Source organism: Columba livia, unplaced genomic scaffold, assembly GCF_036013475.1.
Source record: "Columba livia isolate bColLiv1 breed racing homer unplaced genomic scaffold, bColLiv1.pat.W.v2 Scaffold_134, whole genome shotgun sequence".
Classification (NCBI taxonomy): domain Eukaryota; kingdom Metazoa; phylum Chordata; class Aves; order Columbiformes; family Columbidae; genus Columba; species Columba livia.
In genome coordinates, this window is record NW_027043030.1 from 325,460 (window position 1) to 343,937 (window position 18,478).

The following is an 18,478-nucleotide window of genomic DNA, read 5'->3' on the forward strand; positions in this document are numbered from 1 at the left end:
GGGGCCATGAACAGCGACAAGCCTTTGAACAAATGAAGCGTGAGATAACTCATGCGGTGGCCCTTGGACCAGTTCGGACTGGACTAGATGTTAAAAATGTGCTCTACACCGCAGCCGGAGATAATGGACTTACCTGGAGCCTCAGAAAGCACCAGGAGAAACCCGAGGTCGACCCTTAGGTTTTTGGAGTCGAGGATACAAAGGATCTGAGGCCAACTGTACTCCAACTGAAAAAGAGATACTAGCAGCATAGGAAGGAGTTCGAGCTGCTTCAGCAGTGATCGGTACTGAAGCACAGCTCCTCCTGGCACCTCGACTGCCGGTGCTGAGCTGCACGTTCAAAGGGACGGTTCCCTCTCCACATCACACAACCGAAGTTACGTGGAGTAAATGGATTGCATTGATCACGCAACGAGCTCGAATTGGAAATCCCAATCGCCCAGGGAGCTTAGAAGTGATTACAGACTGGCCAGAAAGCAAAGACTTTGGGATGTCTCCAGATGAGGAGGAGGTAACACGTGCTGAAGAAGCACCACCGTATAATACTCTGATAAGAGTATAATAGACTGATAAGCAGTATGCACTGTTCACAGATGGATCCTGTCGTCTTGCAGGAAAACATCGAAGGCGGAAAGCTGCTGTGTGGAGTCCCACACAACAAGTTAAAGAAGCCACTGAAGGACAAGGTGAATCTAGTCAATTTGCAGAAGTGAAAGCCATCCAGCTGGCTTTGGACATTGCTGAACGAGAGAAGCGGCCAATACTTTATCTCTATACTGACTCGTGGATGGTGGCAAATGCCTTGTGGGGGTGGCTACAGCAATGGAAGAAAAGCAACTGGCAGCGCAGAGGTAAACCCATTTGGGCTGCCACACTGTGGCAAGACATTGCTGCTCGGCTAGAGAGCCTGCCTGTGAAAGTTCGGCATGTAGATGCTCATGTGCCTAAAAGTCGAGCCACCGAGGAACATCTAAACCACCAACAAGCAGATCAAGCTGCTAAGATTAAAGTAGCTGAGGTGGACTTGGTCTGGCAACATAAAGGTGAACTTTTCCTAGCCCAATGGGCCCATGATGCTTCAGGGCATCAAGGCAGAGATGCAACATATAAATGGGCTCACGATCGAGGGGTGGATTTAACTATGGACACTATTTCACAGGTTATTCATGAATGTGAGACTTGCGCCAAAATCAAACAAGCGAAACGGTTAAAGCCTGTACGGTATGGGGGGCGATGGTTAAAGTATAAGTATGGAGAAGCTTGGCAGATTGATTATATTACACTTCCACAAACACGACAAGGTAAGCGTTATGTACTTACAATGGTGGAAGCAACCACTGGATGGTTGGAAACATATGCCGTACCTCATGCTACAGCCCGAAATACCATCTTGGGCCTTGAAAAGCAAGTCCTTGGCGACACGGTACGCCAGAAAGAATTGAATCAGACAACGGTATTCATTTCAATAACAGTATTATAGACAATTGGGCTAAAGAATATGGTATTGAGTGGGTATATCATATTCCATATCATGCACCAGCCTCTGGGAAAATTGAAAGCTACAATGGTTTGTTAGAACTGCACTAAAGACGTTGGGTGGTGGAACCTTTAAACACTGGGATTCACATTTAGCAAAAGCCACTTGGTTGGTCAACACCAGAGGATCAACTAATGGAGCTGGACCTGCCCAATCAGAGATTCTATGGACTGTAGGAGATAAAGTCCCTGTAGTACACATGATATCATGTTAGGAAAGGCAGTCTGGGTTAATCCTGGCTCAGCAAAGTCAAGCCCATTCGCGGGATTGTTTTTGCCCAGGGACCTGGCAGCACCTAGTGGGTGATGCTTAAGGATGGAGAAGTTCAGTGTGTACCCCAAGGGGATTTGAGTTTAGGTGAAAATATGCAATACTGAACTGCATGATGTGAATTGCCATGGTAACAGTGTTTAATAAGTGTTTTTCAGACCAAAACAGTGATGATGAAAGCAGAGCTAGCTTCTTCGAGTGGCGCCTGACAACTTCTTCGAAGTTGGTGTCTTTAACCCACAAACAGTGGTCATGAGATGCACTTGTACCATTTTTCCTGCCCTGGGAGACTGTCGTGACAAAATGAACTTAATGAACTTTTCAAAGGATGGTCCACTGATTAATTACTCCTGTGTATATATGTACATATGTATATATATATAGTAGTAGTGAGTAATTAGATTGTATTGATAGATTGTATTGATAAGGTTTAAGTATTCAGTGAATGGCATATTATAAGGGGTGGAATGTCCTGGTTTTGTTAAAAAACAAGTTTCTCTTTCAGTATTAAGCCGGGAAATCAAGTACTCGTAAAAACATGGAAGGAATCATCGTTAACCCCTCGCTGGGAGGGACCTTTCCTTGTTTTACTCACCACAGATACCGCAGTCCGCGCCGCAGAAAGAGGATGGACACAGGCTAGCCGAGTAAAAGGTCCTATCCTACATACAGACTGGGAAGTCACCGGGGAACCGGATGAGTTGAAGCTGACCTTCAGGAGGAAACAGACACGTGACGTATAGCCGTAGATACTAAGCTTCTTATGGACAACTGTAAGGAATTGCGGAAGTTACATATCGCATGTCCTGTATGCAAACAATGTAATCCTTGGGTACGTCGTGTGTGTAGCGGGTGTGGGATACAGCAGTGGGAAAAGTTTCCTTATGTTGAACGATGGTGTGAGGAGTGTTGGGGAAAAAACATAAATACTGTGGAAATACTGTGGAAATTACTGGACGGGAAAATTGGCCGAGATACGGACATTATAGAAGAGATTGGTACAGAACTGTTGCACAGTTAGGAGAGAAACTTATAGTTAAGAACATAGAGTGTAGTAAAAATATTCAGTACTTTCTGCACGACCCGTAAGTCCAGACATTTGGGAAATAACCAAGAGGAAGTGTAAGAAGCGTTTAGTAAAAATACAGGAATGTTCCAGACCCTGTGAGGATTCGGGACAGTGGCCAAAACCTGGTATTCAAAATAGCCCTATTGGGTTGAGTATTGGAAAGTGGGTTGTGACAGAACAAGGAGAGGATTCAGGAGGCAGTCCCCTGAAGACTACAACTGCTGCCGAGAAGAAAACTTACCCGGCTGCTCTGAAGCAACAGAGTAGGCCCAGGGCAAGGCAGAGGGGTATCCTTGTGGGGATTGGCAAGTGCCTCCGAAGACTCCTAAAATAAAGCAGCTCCGTTAAGCAGAACAACCCTCAACAAAATGAACCTCCACTGGCTGATTTTCAGCCAACCAGGGGCCGGGTCGCTCTCCCTAATCCTCCTTACCTTACCGGTAATAATAGCAATAAAGCAGGGGAGTTCTCACCAACCTTTTAAATGGACCCTCTATCGATGGGAGGACCAAACGATCATACAACAGAGCACATCAGGGTCACCTTCTTTTACTGCAACCTTCTGCCAATTAGTTCAGATTGAGCCATGCCTTAACAAAATGGGGTTTTATATGTGCCCCAGCACAGGGCCCTCGTATTGTAATACCCCAGGACACTATTACTGCGCTTACTGGGGGTGTGAAACGATTGCCTCAAGCTGGCCAATTCCTCCGGCAAATACTGATAAGTTCTTAAGGGTTGGATGGGGACCTGTAGGATGCATTCCTCCTTCGGGAGTCGTGAACCAAGGCCGCCGACTAAAACTCGGTTATCCTCGCAACCGAAACGAGCGGGACAGTGATGGCGAGTATGAATATATATTCCTTAACATAACAAACCCTGAACATAGTGGATGGCTTGTTGGGAAAACCTGGGGAATGCGGTATTATGAACCGGGTGATGATGGGGGAGGCATGTTCTTCATAAAGAAGGAAGAAGTTAAACCGACCCCTCGAGCGATAGGTCCCGATCCAGTAGTAAAATCCCCTCCCCCTCTGGGTAAGGAGACAAGGACAGTAGAGAAGGAGAATATAATAGTAAAAGAGGAAACTGTCACTGAAGCCTTGAAATCTCTGAATACTGAAGCCTCGCAATCTTTGAATCCTCTATGGGAAATTATCCGGGCTACTTATCAAACCCTAAACTATACTCAACCCAACTTAACCCCTGGTTGCTGGTTGTGTTATAATGTTAATCCACCCTTTTATGAAGCTATAGGGGATAATCGTCGGTATACCATAAACAAGGAGTCTGTGCCTATTCAATGTCCTTGGGAAAAGCAGAAAAGAGGGATAACTATGCAACATGGAACTGGGTTAGGGACTTGTATAGGTAAAGTACCAAATTCCAAGAGACCACTTTGTGGGAATATCGTACCGAGCCTTAACGAAACCACAGGATATATTATTCCCCCGAATGGAACAAAATGGATATGTTCTAGGACGGGACTTACTCCATCTGTGTCTTTAAAGGTGTTCAACAGTTCCCGAGAGTATTGCATGTTAGTTACCATCATCCCAAGGATATTGTATCATCAAGAAAATGTAATGTATGATATTTGGGATACAGGACTCCATCGTACCAAACGGGAACCCATTACAGCCATTACTATAGCCACGTTGCTAGGGTTAGGGGCAGCCGGAGCAGGAACAGGGAGAGCTTCACTTGTTCAACAAAATCAAGGATTCAGTTCCTTGAAGACTGCGATAGATGAGGACCTAGAGAGAATTGAAAACTCCATAACCGCCTTAGAGAGATCTCTAACCTCGCTATCTGAAGTGGTGTGGCAAAACAGGAGAGGGATGGATCTCCTTTTCTTACAGCAAGGTGGACTATGCGCAGCCTTGAAGGAAGAGTGTTGTTTTTATGCAGATCACACAGGGGTAGTCCGAGACTCGATGGCAAAATTAAGGGAGAGACTGGAACAGAGAAAAAGGGAAAGAGAAGCTGCAAAAGGGTGGTACGAGTCTTGGTTTATTCAGTCCCCGTGGCTAACTACATTGCTATCCACAGTAGCTGGACCCTTGATGATATTATTACTCACCCTAACCTTTGGACCCTGTGTCCTAAATCGACTTATTGGACTAGTTAAAAACTGTGTAGAGTGGGTACACCTTATGTTGCTACAGAAACATGGAACTGATGAAGAAGCTGAAATGACCTTACTAGCCCGAAAAGCGGTAACTCGATTTGATCAACAAATAAATGAGTAAAAAAAAAAAAAGGGGGGGAATTGTAATAAGTGATGGTCAAAATTGTTAATGTTGAACAAATCGAGTAGGATTCAATTATATTATGCATATTGTTGTAAGCAGTAACTGCGCTTGTGCAAGTTTGAGTATGTTTTGTAGAACCTTGTAGTAGTAGTTAAGCCAATGCCTGGACTGCCTGGATGGTGCCACAGATAACAGGACTCCCGGATGGTGCCACAGATAACAGGACTCCCGGATGGTGCCACAGGTAACAGGACTCCCGGATGGTGCCACAGGTAACAGGACTCCCGGATGGTGCCACAGGTAACGGGACTCCCGGATGGTGCCACAGATAACAAAGTTCCAGAGACGGAAATTCCCAGCGTGTGAACGAGCGAATAACATATATAAGCACACACGAAAAGTTGAGTGGTGTGCCTGTTGGCGGAACTGAGCTTCCCCCGGTCACCCAGCGCTGTTTTGCCTAATTACCGCTTGCTAAATAAAATCAATTGATTGGCTCAGAATCGATTTATTGGCTCTTATTTATAACAGCCTGGGTCCCCTTTGGGTGGGGGTCCCGGACGCCTGGGTCCCTTGCGGGGAGAGGGGAATCCCCGAACGCCTGGGTCCCCTTTGGGGGCGGTCCCGGACGCCTGGGTCCCTTGGGGGGAGAGGGGAATCCCCGAACGCCTGGGTCCCCTTTGCGGGGGGGCCCGGACGCCTGGGTCCCTTGGGGGGGAGAGGGGAATCCCCGAACGCCTGGGTCCCCTTTGGGTGGGGGTCCCGGACGCCTGGGTCCCTTGGGGGGGAGAGGGGAATCCCCGAACGCCTGGGTCCCCTTTGGGTGGGGGTCCCGGACGCCTGGGTCCCTTGGGGGGGAGAGGGGAATCCCCGAACGCCTGGGTCCCCTGGTGGGGGAGGGGTTGTCCCGGACGCCTGGGTCCCCTGATGGGGTGGGGGGCAGTTCCCGGACGCCTGGGTCCTTTGGGGGGGAAACTCCCGGATGCCTGGGTCCCCTAGTGGGGAGAGGGGGGATCCCCGGACGCCTGGGTCCCCTTTTGGCGGGGGGGGGGGCGGAACTCGGACGCCCTGGGTCCCTTGTGGGGGGAAGGGGACTTCCCGGACTCCTGGGTCCCTTTCCCGGCGCTCTCCGCCCACCATGACGTCACCGCCCCCCGCCCCTTTCCCTACTGCAGAGCCGCGGGCGGGGCCGGCGCGGTGACGTCACCGGTGACGTCACCCCGGGTGGGGAAGGGGGCGGGGCCGGAAGTGAGCGCGCGGGCGGGGGCGGGGCCGCCCGGGGACTCCTATAGCATCCTATAGGGCTCCCGGCAGCGCCCCTTCCCCTATAGCCCCTATACCTCCATCCCCTATAGACCCACCCCCCATAGTCCCTATAGCCCCATCCCCTTTAGCCCCTATACCTCCATCCCCTATAGACTCACCTCCCATAGCCCCTATAGCCCCATCCCCTATAGCCCCTATACCTCCATCCCCTATAGCCCCACCCCCTATAGCCCCACCCCCTATAGCTCCATCACCTATAGCCCCTATATCTCTCTCCCCTATAGTCCCTATATCTCCATCCCCTATAGACCCAGCCCATATAGCCCCTATAGCTCCATCCCCTATAGCCCCTTCCCCTATAGGTCCGATAGCCCCATCCCCTATAGCTCCATCCCCTATAGCTCCTCTCCCCTATAGATCCCCCCCCGCCTCCATTCCCCTATAGACCCTACTCCTACAGAGCTCCTTCTCCTATAGGGGCTCCCCCTATACCCCCCGGGACACTCCTCTATAGGCACCTTCACCCCGTCCCCTATAGGGCAGCCCCCTATAGCCCCTATAGGATGACCCTTCCTACATCGGAGCCCCATAGGTTGGCCCTATAGGTCCCTATAGGGGGGTCCGGCAGAGGCTGAGCCCCTAAAGCCCCCGACTCCTATAGATCAGACCCATAGGGGGCCTAGAGCTCCACCCCCTATAAGCCCCTATAGCCCCTATAGACCCCTAAGCCTCCTATAGCCCCCTATAAAGCTCACTATAGATTCCCCTGTAACGCCAAATAGATCTCCCTATGGAACCCCATAGTCCCCCCCGCCCCCTATAGATCCCCCTATAGGTGCTCCTATAGCCCCCTATAGATCCCCCTATAGCCCCCTATAGATTCACGTATAGATCCCCCCTTGCCCCCTATAAATCCCCCCATAGCCTCTTATAGCTCCCTATAGATCCCCCTATAGCTCCCCCTAGGGATCCCTCTATAGATCTCCCTATAGATCACTCTACAGCCCACTGTAGATCTGCCTATAGATCCGCCTATAGACCCCCTATAGCTCCCCCTATAGATCTGCCTATAAATTCCCCCATAGACCCCCTCGCCCCCTATAGATCCCCCTATATAGCCCCATAAGGCCCCTCTAGCCCCTATATCCCCGATAGATCCCCCTATAGATCCCCCTATAGATCCCCCTATAGCCCCTATAGCCCCTATATACCCTATACCCCCCTATAGCGCTTATAAGTCCTCTAGCCCCCTAAGGCCCCTATAGCCCCTATATCCCCTATAGATCCACCTATAGATCCCCCTATAGCCCCTATAGATCCTCCTATAGCCCCCTAAGGCCCCTATATCCCCTATAGCCACCTAAGGCCACTAGAGCCTCTAAGGCCCCTCTAGCCCCTATATCCCCTCTAGCTCCCCCTATAGATCTCCCTATAGCCCCTATAGATCCTCCTGTAGCCCCTCTAGCCCCTCTAGCTCCCCCTATAGATCCCCCTATAGCCCCTGTAGATCCTCCTCTAGCCCCCTAAGGCCCGTATAGCCCACATATCCCTTATAGCTCCCCCTATAGATCCCCCTATAGCCCCTATAGCTTCCCCTATAGATCCCCCTATAGCCCCTATAGATCCTTCCTGTAGCCCCCTAAGGCCCGTATAGCCCCTCTAGCTCCCCCTATAGATCCCCCTATAGATCCTCCTCTAGCCCCCTAAGGCCCGTGTAGCCCCTATATCTCTTATAGCCCCCCCTATAGATCCCCCTATAGCCCCTATAGCTTCCCCTATAGATCCCCCATAGCCCCTATAGACCCTTATAGCTCCCCCTATAGATCCCCCTATAGTCCCTATAGATCTTCCTCTAGCCCCCTAAGGCCCGTATAGCCCCTATATCCCTTATAGCTCCCCCTATAGATCCCCCTATAGCCCCTGTAGATCCTCCTCTAGCCCCCTAAGGCCCGTATAGCCCCTATATCCCTTATAGCCCCCCCTATAGCCCCTATAGATCCTTCCTGTAGCCCCCTAAGGCCCGTATAGCCCCTCTAGCTCGCCCTATAGATCCCCCATAGATCCTCCTCTAACCCCCTAAGGCCCATATAGCCCCTATATCCCTTATAGCCCCCCCCATAGATCCCCCTATAGCCCCTATAGCTTCCCCTATAGATCCCCCTATAGCCCCTATAGCCCCTATAGACCCTTATAGCTCCCCCTATAGATCCCCCTATAGCCCCTATAGATCCTCCTCTAGCCCCTAAGGCCCGTCTAGCCCCTATATCCCTTATAGCTCCCCCTATAGATCCCCCTATAGCCCCTATAGATCCTCCTCTAGCCCCATAAGGCCCCTCTAGCCCCTCTAGCTCCCCCTATAGATCCCCCTATAGATCCTCCTCTAGCCCCCTAAGGCCCGTCTAGCCCCTATATCCCTTATAGCCCCCCCTATAGATCCCCCTATAGCCCCTATAGCTTCCCCTATAGATCCCCCTATAGCCCCTATAGACCCTTATAGCTCCCCCTATAGATCCCCCTATAGTCCCTATAGATCCTCCTCTAGCCCCCTAAGGCCCGTGTAGCCCCTATATCCCTTATAGCTCCCCCTATAGATCCCCCTATAGATCCCCCTATAGCCCCTGTAGATCCTCCTGTAGCCCCCTAAGGCCCCTCTAGCTCCCCCTATAGATCCCCCTATAGATCCTCCTGTAGCCCCCTAAGGCCCCTCTAGCTCCCCCTATAGATCCATAGGATGCAGTTCCTGCGGCACCGCCTGTCGGACGGGAATTTCCTGGCGGGGGGAGGGGCGGGGGGGAAACCCCCCCCCAGCGGCCCCGCCCCCCCCCCCTGCTGCTCGTCATCGGCCCCCCCGACACCGACTGGTACGTATAGAACACCTCCCCCCCCCCCCGCCCCGGGACATATAGAACCCCTGCCTCCCCACCCCCAAAACCCTGGCACCTGTAGAGCCCCCCCCGACCTCCCCCGGGACCTATAGATCCCCCCTGACCCACCCTGGGACATATAGAAAACCCCTGGGACTTATAGAACCCCCCTGACCCCCCCTGGGACATATAGAACCCCCCCGACTTCCCCGGGACCTATAGATCCCCCTGACCCACTCTGGGACCTATAGATCCCCCTGACCCCCCCTGGGACATATAGAAAACCCCTGGGACTTATAGAACCCCCCTGACCCCCCCTGGGACATATAGAACCCCCCCGACTTCCACGGGACCTATAGATCCCCCTGACCCACTCTGGGACCTATAGATCCCCCAACCCCCCTGGGACCTATAGAACCCCCCCCAGGACATATAGAACCCCCCTGAGCCCCCTGGGACCTATAGAAACCCACTGGGACCTATAGAACCCCCCCTGACCTCCCCCAAACCCCTGGGACCTATAGATCCCCCCTGACTCACCCTGGGACATATAGATCCCCCAACCCCCCGGGACCTATAGAACCCCTCCCAGGACATATAGAACCTCCTGACCCCCCCCAGGACATATAGAACCCCCCTGACCCCCCTGGGACCTATAGAAACCCACTGGGACCTATAGAACCCCTCCTAGGACATATAGAACCCCCTGACCCCCCTGGGACCTATAGAAACCCACTGGGACCTATAGATCCCCCAACCCCACCATCCAAAGCCCCGGGACCTATAGAAACCCTGACCCCCCCCCCCCCCCCAAACCCCTAGGACCTATAGATCCCCCCTGACCCCACCAATGGCCCCCCAGGACATATAGATGCCCCCCAGGACATATAGAACCCTCTTGACCCCACCCTGGACCTATAGAACCGCCCTGACCCTCTGTGGGACATATAGATCCCCTGACGCCCCTGGGACCTATAGAACCCCCCTGGGACCTATAGAACCCCCCTGGGACATATAGAACCCCCGTGAACCCCCTGGGACCTATAGAACCCCCCCTGGGACATATAGAACCCCCTGACCCCCTGGGACCTATAGAAACCCCCTGGGACATATAGAACCCCTGCGAACCCCCTGGGACCTATAGAATCCCCCTGGGACATATAGAACCCACCTGGGACATATAGAACCCCCTGACCCCCTGGGACCTATAGAAACCCTCTGGGACCTATATATCCCCCCTAACCCCCCATGTGACATATAGAACCCCAGGACCTATAGAAACCCCCTCCCCAACATTTGGGGGGGTCACTTGGGGGTCACTTGGGGTCACTTGTGGGTCACTTGGGGGTCACTTGGGGTCACTCGGGGTCATATGGGGGTCACTTGTGGGTCATGGGGGTCATTTGTGGGTCACTTGGGGTCATATGGGGGTCACTTGTGGGTCACTTGTGGGTCACTTGGGGTCATATGGGGGTCATTTGGGGGTCACTTTGGGTCACTTGGGTCGCTGGGGGTCACTTGGGGGTCACTTTGGGTCACTCTGGGGGTCACTTGGGGGTCACTTGAGGGTCACTTAGGGGTCACTTGGGGTCATATAGAGGTCATTTGGGGGTCACTTAGGGGTCACTTGGGGTCATATAGAGGTCACTTGAGGGTCACTTGGGGGTCACTTGGGGTCATATGGGGGTCATTTGGGGGTCACTTGGGTCACTATGGGGTCACTTGGGGTCATATGGGGTCACTTAGGGGTCAGTTGGGGTCATATGGGGTCACTTGTGGGTCACTTGGGGTCATATGGGGGTCATTTGGGGGTCAATTAGGGGTCACTTGGGGTCATATGGGGTTCACTTGGGGTCACTTGGGGTTCACTTGGGGTCATATGAGGTCACTTGGGGGTCACTTTGGGTCACTTGGGGTCATATGGGGGTCACTTGGGGGTCACTTTGGGTCACTTGGGGGTCACTTGGGGGTCACTTGGGGTCATTTGGGAGTCACTTGGGGGTCACTTGGGGGTCACTTGGGGTCATATGAGGTCACTTGGGGGTCACTTGGGGTCATTTGGGAGTCACTTGGGGTCACTTGGGGGTCAATTGGGGGTCACTTGGGGTCATATGGAGTTCACTTGGGGTCACTTGGGGGTCACTTGGGTGTTACGTGGGGTCACTAGGGGTCACTTGGAGTCACTTGGGAGTCACTTTGAGGTCACTTGGGGTCACATGAGGGTCACTTTGGGGTCTCTTGGGGGTCACTTGGGAGACACTTGAGGGTCACTTAGGGGTCACTTGGGGTCATATGAGGTCACTTGGGGGTCACTTTGGGTCACTTGGGTCACATGAGGGTCACTTGGGGGTCACTGGGGGTCACTTGGGGGTCAATTGAGGGTCACTTGGGGTCATATGAGGTCACTTGGGGGTCACTTGGGGTCACTTGGGGGTCACATGGGGTCATATGAGATCACTTGAGGGTCACTTGGGGTCATATGAGGTCACTTGGGGGTCACTTGGGGTCACTTGGGGGTCACTTGGGGTCATATGAGGTCACTTGGGGGTCACTTTGGGTCACTTGGGTCACTGGGGGTCACTTGGGGGGTCAATTGAGGGTCACTTGGGGTCACTTGAGGGTCACTTGGGGTCATATGAGGTCACTTGGGAGTCACTTGGGGGTCACTTGGGGTCACTGGGGTTACTTGGGGTCACTATGGGGGCACTTGGGGGTCATGGGGTCACTTGAGGGTCACTTTGGGTCACTTGGGAGTCGCTTAGGGGTCACTTTGGGGTCACTTGAGGGTCACTTAGGGGTCACTTGGGGTCATATGAGGTCACTTGGGGGTCACTTGGGGTCACTTGGGAGTCACTTGGGGTCACTTTGTGGTCAATTGGGGGTCACTTGGGGTCATATGAGGTCACTTGGGGGTCACTTAGGGGTCACTTGGAGTCATATGGGGTTCACTTGGGGTCACTTGGGGGTTACGTGGGGTCACTTGGGGTCACTTGGGAGTCACTTTGAGGTCACTTGGGGTCGCTTGAGGGTCACTTAGGGGTAACTTGGGGTCATATGAGGTCACTTGGGGGTCACTTTGGGTCACTTGGGTCACTGGGGGTCACTTGGGGGTCACTTGAGGGTCACTTGGGGTCACTTGGGGTCACTGGGGGTCACTTTGGGTCACTTGGGGGTCACTTGGGGTCATATGGGGTCACTTGGGAGTCATGTGGGGGTCACTTGGGGGTAATTTGGGGTTCACTTGGGGGTCACTTGGGGGTCACTTGGGGTCATATGAGGTCACTTGGGGGTCACTTGGGGGTCATTTGGGGTTCACTAGTGGGTCACTTGGGGGTCACTTGGGGTCATATGAGGTCACTTGGGGGTCACTTTGGGTCACTTGGGTCACTGGGGGTCACTTGGGGGTCAATTGAGGGTCACTTGGGGTCACTTGAGGGTCACTTGGGGGTCACTTGAGGGTCACTTAGGGGTCACTTGTGGTCATATGAGGTCACTTGGGGGTCACTTGGGGTCACTTGGTGGTCAATTGGGGGTCACTTGGGGTCATATGAGGTCACTTGGGGGTCACTTAGGGGTCACTTGGGGTCATATGGGGTTCACTTGGGGTCACTTGGGGGATACGTGGGGTCACATGGGGTCACTTGGGAGTCACTTTGAGGTCACTTGGGGGTCACTTGAGGGTCACTTAGGGGTCACTTGGGGTCATATGAGGTCACTTGGGGGTCACTTTGGGTCACTTGGGTCACAGGGGGTCACTTGGGAGTCACTTGAGGGTCACTTGGGGTCACTGGGGGTCACTTTGGGTCACTTGGGGGTCACTTGGGGTCATATGAGGTCACTTGGGGGTCACTTTGGGTCACTTGGGTCACTGGGGGTCACTTGGGGGTCAATTGAGCGTCACTTGGGGTCACTTGAGGGTCACTTGGGGGTCACTTGAGGGTCACTTAGGGGTCACTTGGGGTCATATGAGGTCACTTGGGGGTCACTTGGGGCCACTTGGGAGACACTTGGGGATCACTTGGGGGTCACTTGGGGTCACTGGGGTTACTTGGGGTCACTATGGGGGCACTTTGGGGTCATGGGGTCACTTGGGGGTCACATGAGGGTCACTTGGGGTCACTTGGGGTCATATGAGGTCACTTGGGGGTCAGTTGGGGGTCATTTGGGGTTCACTAGTGGGTCACTTGGGGGTCACTTGGGGTCATATGAGGTCACTTGGGGGTCACTTTGGGTCACTTGGGTCACTGGGGGTCACTTGGGGGTCAATTGAGCGTCACTTGGGGTCACTTGAGGGTCACTTGGGGGTCACTTGAGGGTCACTTAGGGGTCACTTGGGGTCATATGAGGTCACTTGGGGGTCACTTGGGGTCACTTGGGAGACACTTGGGGATCACTTGGGGGTCACTTGGGGTCACTGGGGTTACTTGGGGTCACTATGGGGGCACTTTGGGGTCATGGGGTCACTTGGGGGTCACATGAGGGTCACTTGGGGTCACTTGGGGTCATATGAGGTCACTTGGGGGTCACTTGGGGGTCACTTGGGGGTCATTTTGGGTCACATGGGTCACTGGGGGTAACTTGTGGGTCACTTGGGGGTCACTTGGGGTCATATGAGGTCACTTGGGGGTCACTTTGGGTCACTTGGGTCACTGGGGGTCACTTGGGGGGTCAATTGAGGGTCACTTGGGGGTCACTTGAGGGTCACTTGGGGTCACTTGGGGTCACTTGGGGGTCACTTTGAGGTCAATTGGGGGTCACTTGGGGGTCACTTGGGGTCATATGAGGTCACTTGGGGGTCACTTAGAGGTCACTTGGGGGTCATATGGGGTTCACTTGGGGTCACTTGGGGGTCACTTGGGGGTCACTTTGGGTCACTTGGGTCACTTGGGGGTCACTTGAGGGTCACTTGGGGGTCACGGGGTCATATGAGGTCACTTGGGGGTCACTTTGGGTCACTTGGGAGTCACTTGAGGGTCACTTAGGGGTCACTTGGGGTCATATGAGGTCACTTTGGGTCACTTTGGGTCACTTGGGGGTCACTGGGGGTCACTTGGGGTCACTTGAGGGTCACTTGGGGTCACTTGGGGGTCACTTTGGGTCACTTGGGGGTCACTTTGGGTCATATGGGGTTCACTTGTGGGTCACTTGGGGTCATATGAGGTCACTTGGAGGTCACTTGGGGGTCACTTTGGGTCACTTGGGGGTCACTTGGGGTCAGATGTGGTCACTTGTGGGTCACTTGGGGTCATATGGGGGTCATTTAGGGGTCACTTTGGGTCACTTGGGGGTCACTTGGGGGTCACTTGTGGGTCCCACTTGTGGGTCCCACATTGGGGGTCCCCCCATTTTTAGGGTGCAGCTCTTCAGTGGCAAATCCGTCCATGGGGACGTGGAGCTGCGCGTCGAGCAGGTTGGTTTGGGGGTCCCCCCCATATTTTGGGGTCCCCCCACATTTTGAGGTCCCCCACTTTGGGGTGCCCCCCCCACTTTGGGGTGCCCCCCACATTTTGGGGTCCCCCCATATTTTGGGGTCCCCCCAATTGTGTGTCCCCCCCATATATTTTGGGGTCCCCCGATATTTGGGGTCCCCCCGATATTTGGGGTCCCCCCAATTTTGGGGTCCCCCCCAATTTTGGGGTCCCCCATATATTGGTGTCCCCCCACATTTTGGGGTTCCCCCCACTTTGAGGTGCCCCTCATATATTGGGGTCCCACCCTCTTTGGGGTCCCCCCCAATTTTAGGGTCCCCCCCACCTTGGGGTCCCCCATATTTGGGGTACCCCCACATTTCGGGGTCCCCCCACTTTGGGGTCCCCCCCACTTTGGGGTGCCCCCCAAATTTTGGGGTCCCCCATATATTGGTGTCCCCCCACATTTTGGGGTCCCCCCCTCTTTGAGGTTCCCCCCGCATATATTTTGGGGTCCCCGATATTTGGGGTCCCCCCCGATATTTGGGGTCCCCCCCAATTTTGGGGTCCCCCCCACATTTTGGGGTCCCCCTATATATATAGGGGTCCCCCCCACTTTGGGGTCCCCCATATTTGGGGTCCCCCCCCACTTTGGGGTCCCCACCTCTTTGGGGTCCCCCCATATTTGGGGTCCCCCCCATATATTTTGGGGTCCCCGATATTTGGGGTCCCCCAGATATTTGGGGTCCTCCCCCATTTGGGGTCCCCCCATATATTGGTGTCCCCCCACATTTTGGGGTCCCCCCACTTTGAGGTTCCCCCATATACTGGGGTCCCCCCCATATTTTGGGGTCCCCCCAATTGGGTGTCCCCCCATATATTTTGGGGTCCCCCATATTTTGGGGTCCCCCCATATTTTGGGGTCCCCCCAATTGGGTGTCCCCCCATATATTTTGGGGTCCCCCATATTTTTTGGGGTCCCCCCATATTTTTTGGGGTCCCCCATATTTTTTGGGGTCGTCCCACTTTGGGGTCCCCCTATATATATAGGAGTCCCCCCACTTTTGGGTCCCCCATATTTGGGGTACCCCCCCAAAATTTTGGGGTCCCCCCTTATTTTGGGGTCCACCATATATTGGGGTCCCCCCATATATTGGTGTGCTCCCACATTTTGGGGTCCCCCACTTTGGGGTCCCTCCATATATTGGTGTCCCCCCACATTTTGGGGTTCCCCCCACTTTGAGGTTCCCTCCATATATTGGGGTCCCCCCACCTTGGGGTCCCCACATATATTGGGGTCCCCCCATATATTGGGGTCCCCCCCATATATTGGGGTCCCCCCCTCTTTGGGGTCCCCCCCACTTTGGGGTGCCCCCCCCACTTTGGGGTCCCCCCCTCTTTGGGGTCCCCCCTTATTTTGGGGTCCCCCCAATTGGGTGTCCCCCCCATATATTTTGGGGTCCTCCATATATTGGGGTCCCCCCACTTTTTGGGGTCCCCCCATATTTTTTGGGGTCACCCCACTTTGGGGTCCCCCTATATATATAGGGGTCCCCCCCACTTTGCGGTCCCCCATATTTGGGATACCCCCCCAAAATTTAGGGTCCCCCCCACTTTGGGGTGCCCCCACATTTTGGGGTCCACCATATATTGGGGTCCCCCCATATATTGGTGTGCCCCCACAGTTTGGGGTCCCCCACTTTGGGGTCCCCCCATATTTTGGGTCCAGGGGGGTTTGTGACACACACAGTGTCCAATGGTGTTTGTGACACACACGCTGTCCAATGGGGTTTGTGACACACACACTGTCCAATGGGGTTTGTGACACACACGCTGTCCAATGGGGTTTGTGACACACACGCTCTCCAGGGGGTTTTGTGTCGCGGTTGAGACGGACAAACGACATGGACCAAGTTCTTTCAAGATGAAAGTAATAGATGCCATTTATTGCTACAAGTGCATTTTTATACAATTCTACCAGTTCATGTGTCTTTTCACCATTGGTTACGAGTTACAGCACTAACATCTCATTGGTTAATTTTTCTATCGTCCATGTTATTCTTCTATCCCCTTCTCTCTCACGGGTACATCTCTCCTCTCTCCGGATACTCCTTTACTCCCATCCTTCTCAAGGGTAAATCTTAATATCTCAAGGCTGATCTCTACTCTCACATTTTCTGTCAGGGATTCCACAGACCCGCTGCAGTTTCCCACAATTCCCCCTTTTTTCATTTGTGCTAAAAATGCTGCCCTCATTGTCCGCTGCAGGGCCCTTTGCAGCAGAGAAATCATGATGGCAACAACTGCAGTCATGGCAGAAACCAGCCCTGCAACCAAGAGAAGAGCCCTGGTAGCTGTCCCCTCTCTGCACCAGAGCTGATGTCCATGAGGCCCCACAGCGAGGAGGACCAGGCTCACAAAGCCTTTTCTGGGGGGATAACAGGATGGTTTCAACCACTGCAGCGTGGAGAAAATCCCCAGTGTGACCAGAGCCATAGGCTGCGCTGGACAGTGCCAACAGACCGCCATGGAAATAAGACTCGCTTTGAATCCATTCCCAAAGCACAGCCAGGCAAATGATGACTCTTCCCAAATGAGCAAAAAGAGTCCATTGCTGCTACTGCAGTCATGTTTCCTTTTCTACCCAAACCAAGATCCACAGTTGGCCATCTGTACAGGGGATGCAAAATGCACTTCAGCTGCAGGGTAAACCTTCCACACCTCCTGTGTGACTTGCACCTTTCTCGGAGTTATTTGCCTACCTTGATTGGTGGGAAGAGGTTCAGAACTTATGGAAAGCCTTTAAGAGATACTCTTTGGAGTACTGAAAGAGTAAGGAAGCTACTGCCATTTTGGACATTTGCGTCAAAACTCATACACACATGGGATAGTGTGTGGTGTGTGACATGGATTTCTTTTTCTCCTTGTTCTCCTTTTTAGTAATGCCTGAGATCTTTGCTTTGGAAAAAACATAGCTAAAGCAAAGAATCTGAGAACAAAAGTCCTGATCAGAGAGAAGGTCCATCTGGGCCAAGACTCAGTCTCCAAAGCTGCCAGCCATCCGTGTCTACAGGGTCTTGGGGTGCTCAAAGGCCTCAGTGGCTGGGACCGGCCTCCCTGGGGACCATCTCCTGCAGGGGCCCAGGGGCCGTGTCTCAGCTCAGCCTGGGACCTCTGGTGCCTGCCTGAGCCATGTTGTAGGTGTGTGTGCCTGTCTCTGCCCCATCTCCTGGACGGGCCTGGGCCCTGCCCTGCAGAGAGCGGCTCTCCTGGATGGAGTCCTCAGGCCTGGCTCAGAGCTCATCGTGCTCCAGGCACAGCTACTGAGCACAACCATGCTGTGCTGTGCTCTGCTGCTCTATTCTGTACGCTCACAAGGAGTCCAATAAAGATGTGACTGTTCTGCTGAAATGCCAGACAGGTTTTAGATCCAAAAACAGTTTCAGGGACACATACATAAAGGATACATCTGGAAACAGAATTATTTTTTTTTAATATTTATATTTATTTTATTAAAATTACAAATGTTAATAGAAGAAGGAGAAGAAGGAGAGCTGGCTCCTGCTGCAAACTTGCCCTGGGAGAAAGAACCCGAGAAAGCCAGGGCACGAGTGGTGCCTTGGAGGGCAAGAGCAGTGGGCATGAACCGAGCCAAAAGGGCCCAGAGGAGCTCTGACAGGTGGTCATGCTCAATGCTGCAGAGGAAGGCAAAAAAAACCCCGGGGACCAGGGCCAGTCTGCCCCGGGGGAAAATTCCTTCCTGACCCCAACACTGGCGATCGGCTGTTCCCTGAGCATTTGAGCGAGAC

General features: G+C 53.3%; 1 long non-coding RNA gene across 1 annotated transcript; it reads left to right on the forward strand.

Annotated features, from left to right (window-relative positions):
- Positions 1–6,405: 6,405 nt before the first annotated feature.
- On the forward strand, positions 6,406–17,299 carry LOC135577707 (uncharacterized). The gene is made up of 3 exons (XR_010469349.1): positions 6,406–9,258; positions 14,614–14,671; positions 16,938–17,299. It is a non-coding gene; the product is annotated as an uncharacterized LOC135577707 (long non-coding RNA).
- The last annotated feature ends 1,179 nt before the right edge of the window (positions 17,300–18,478 follow it).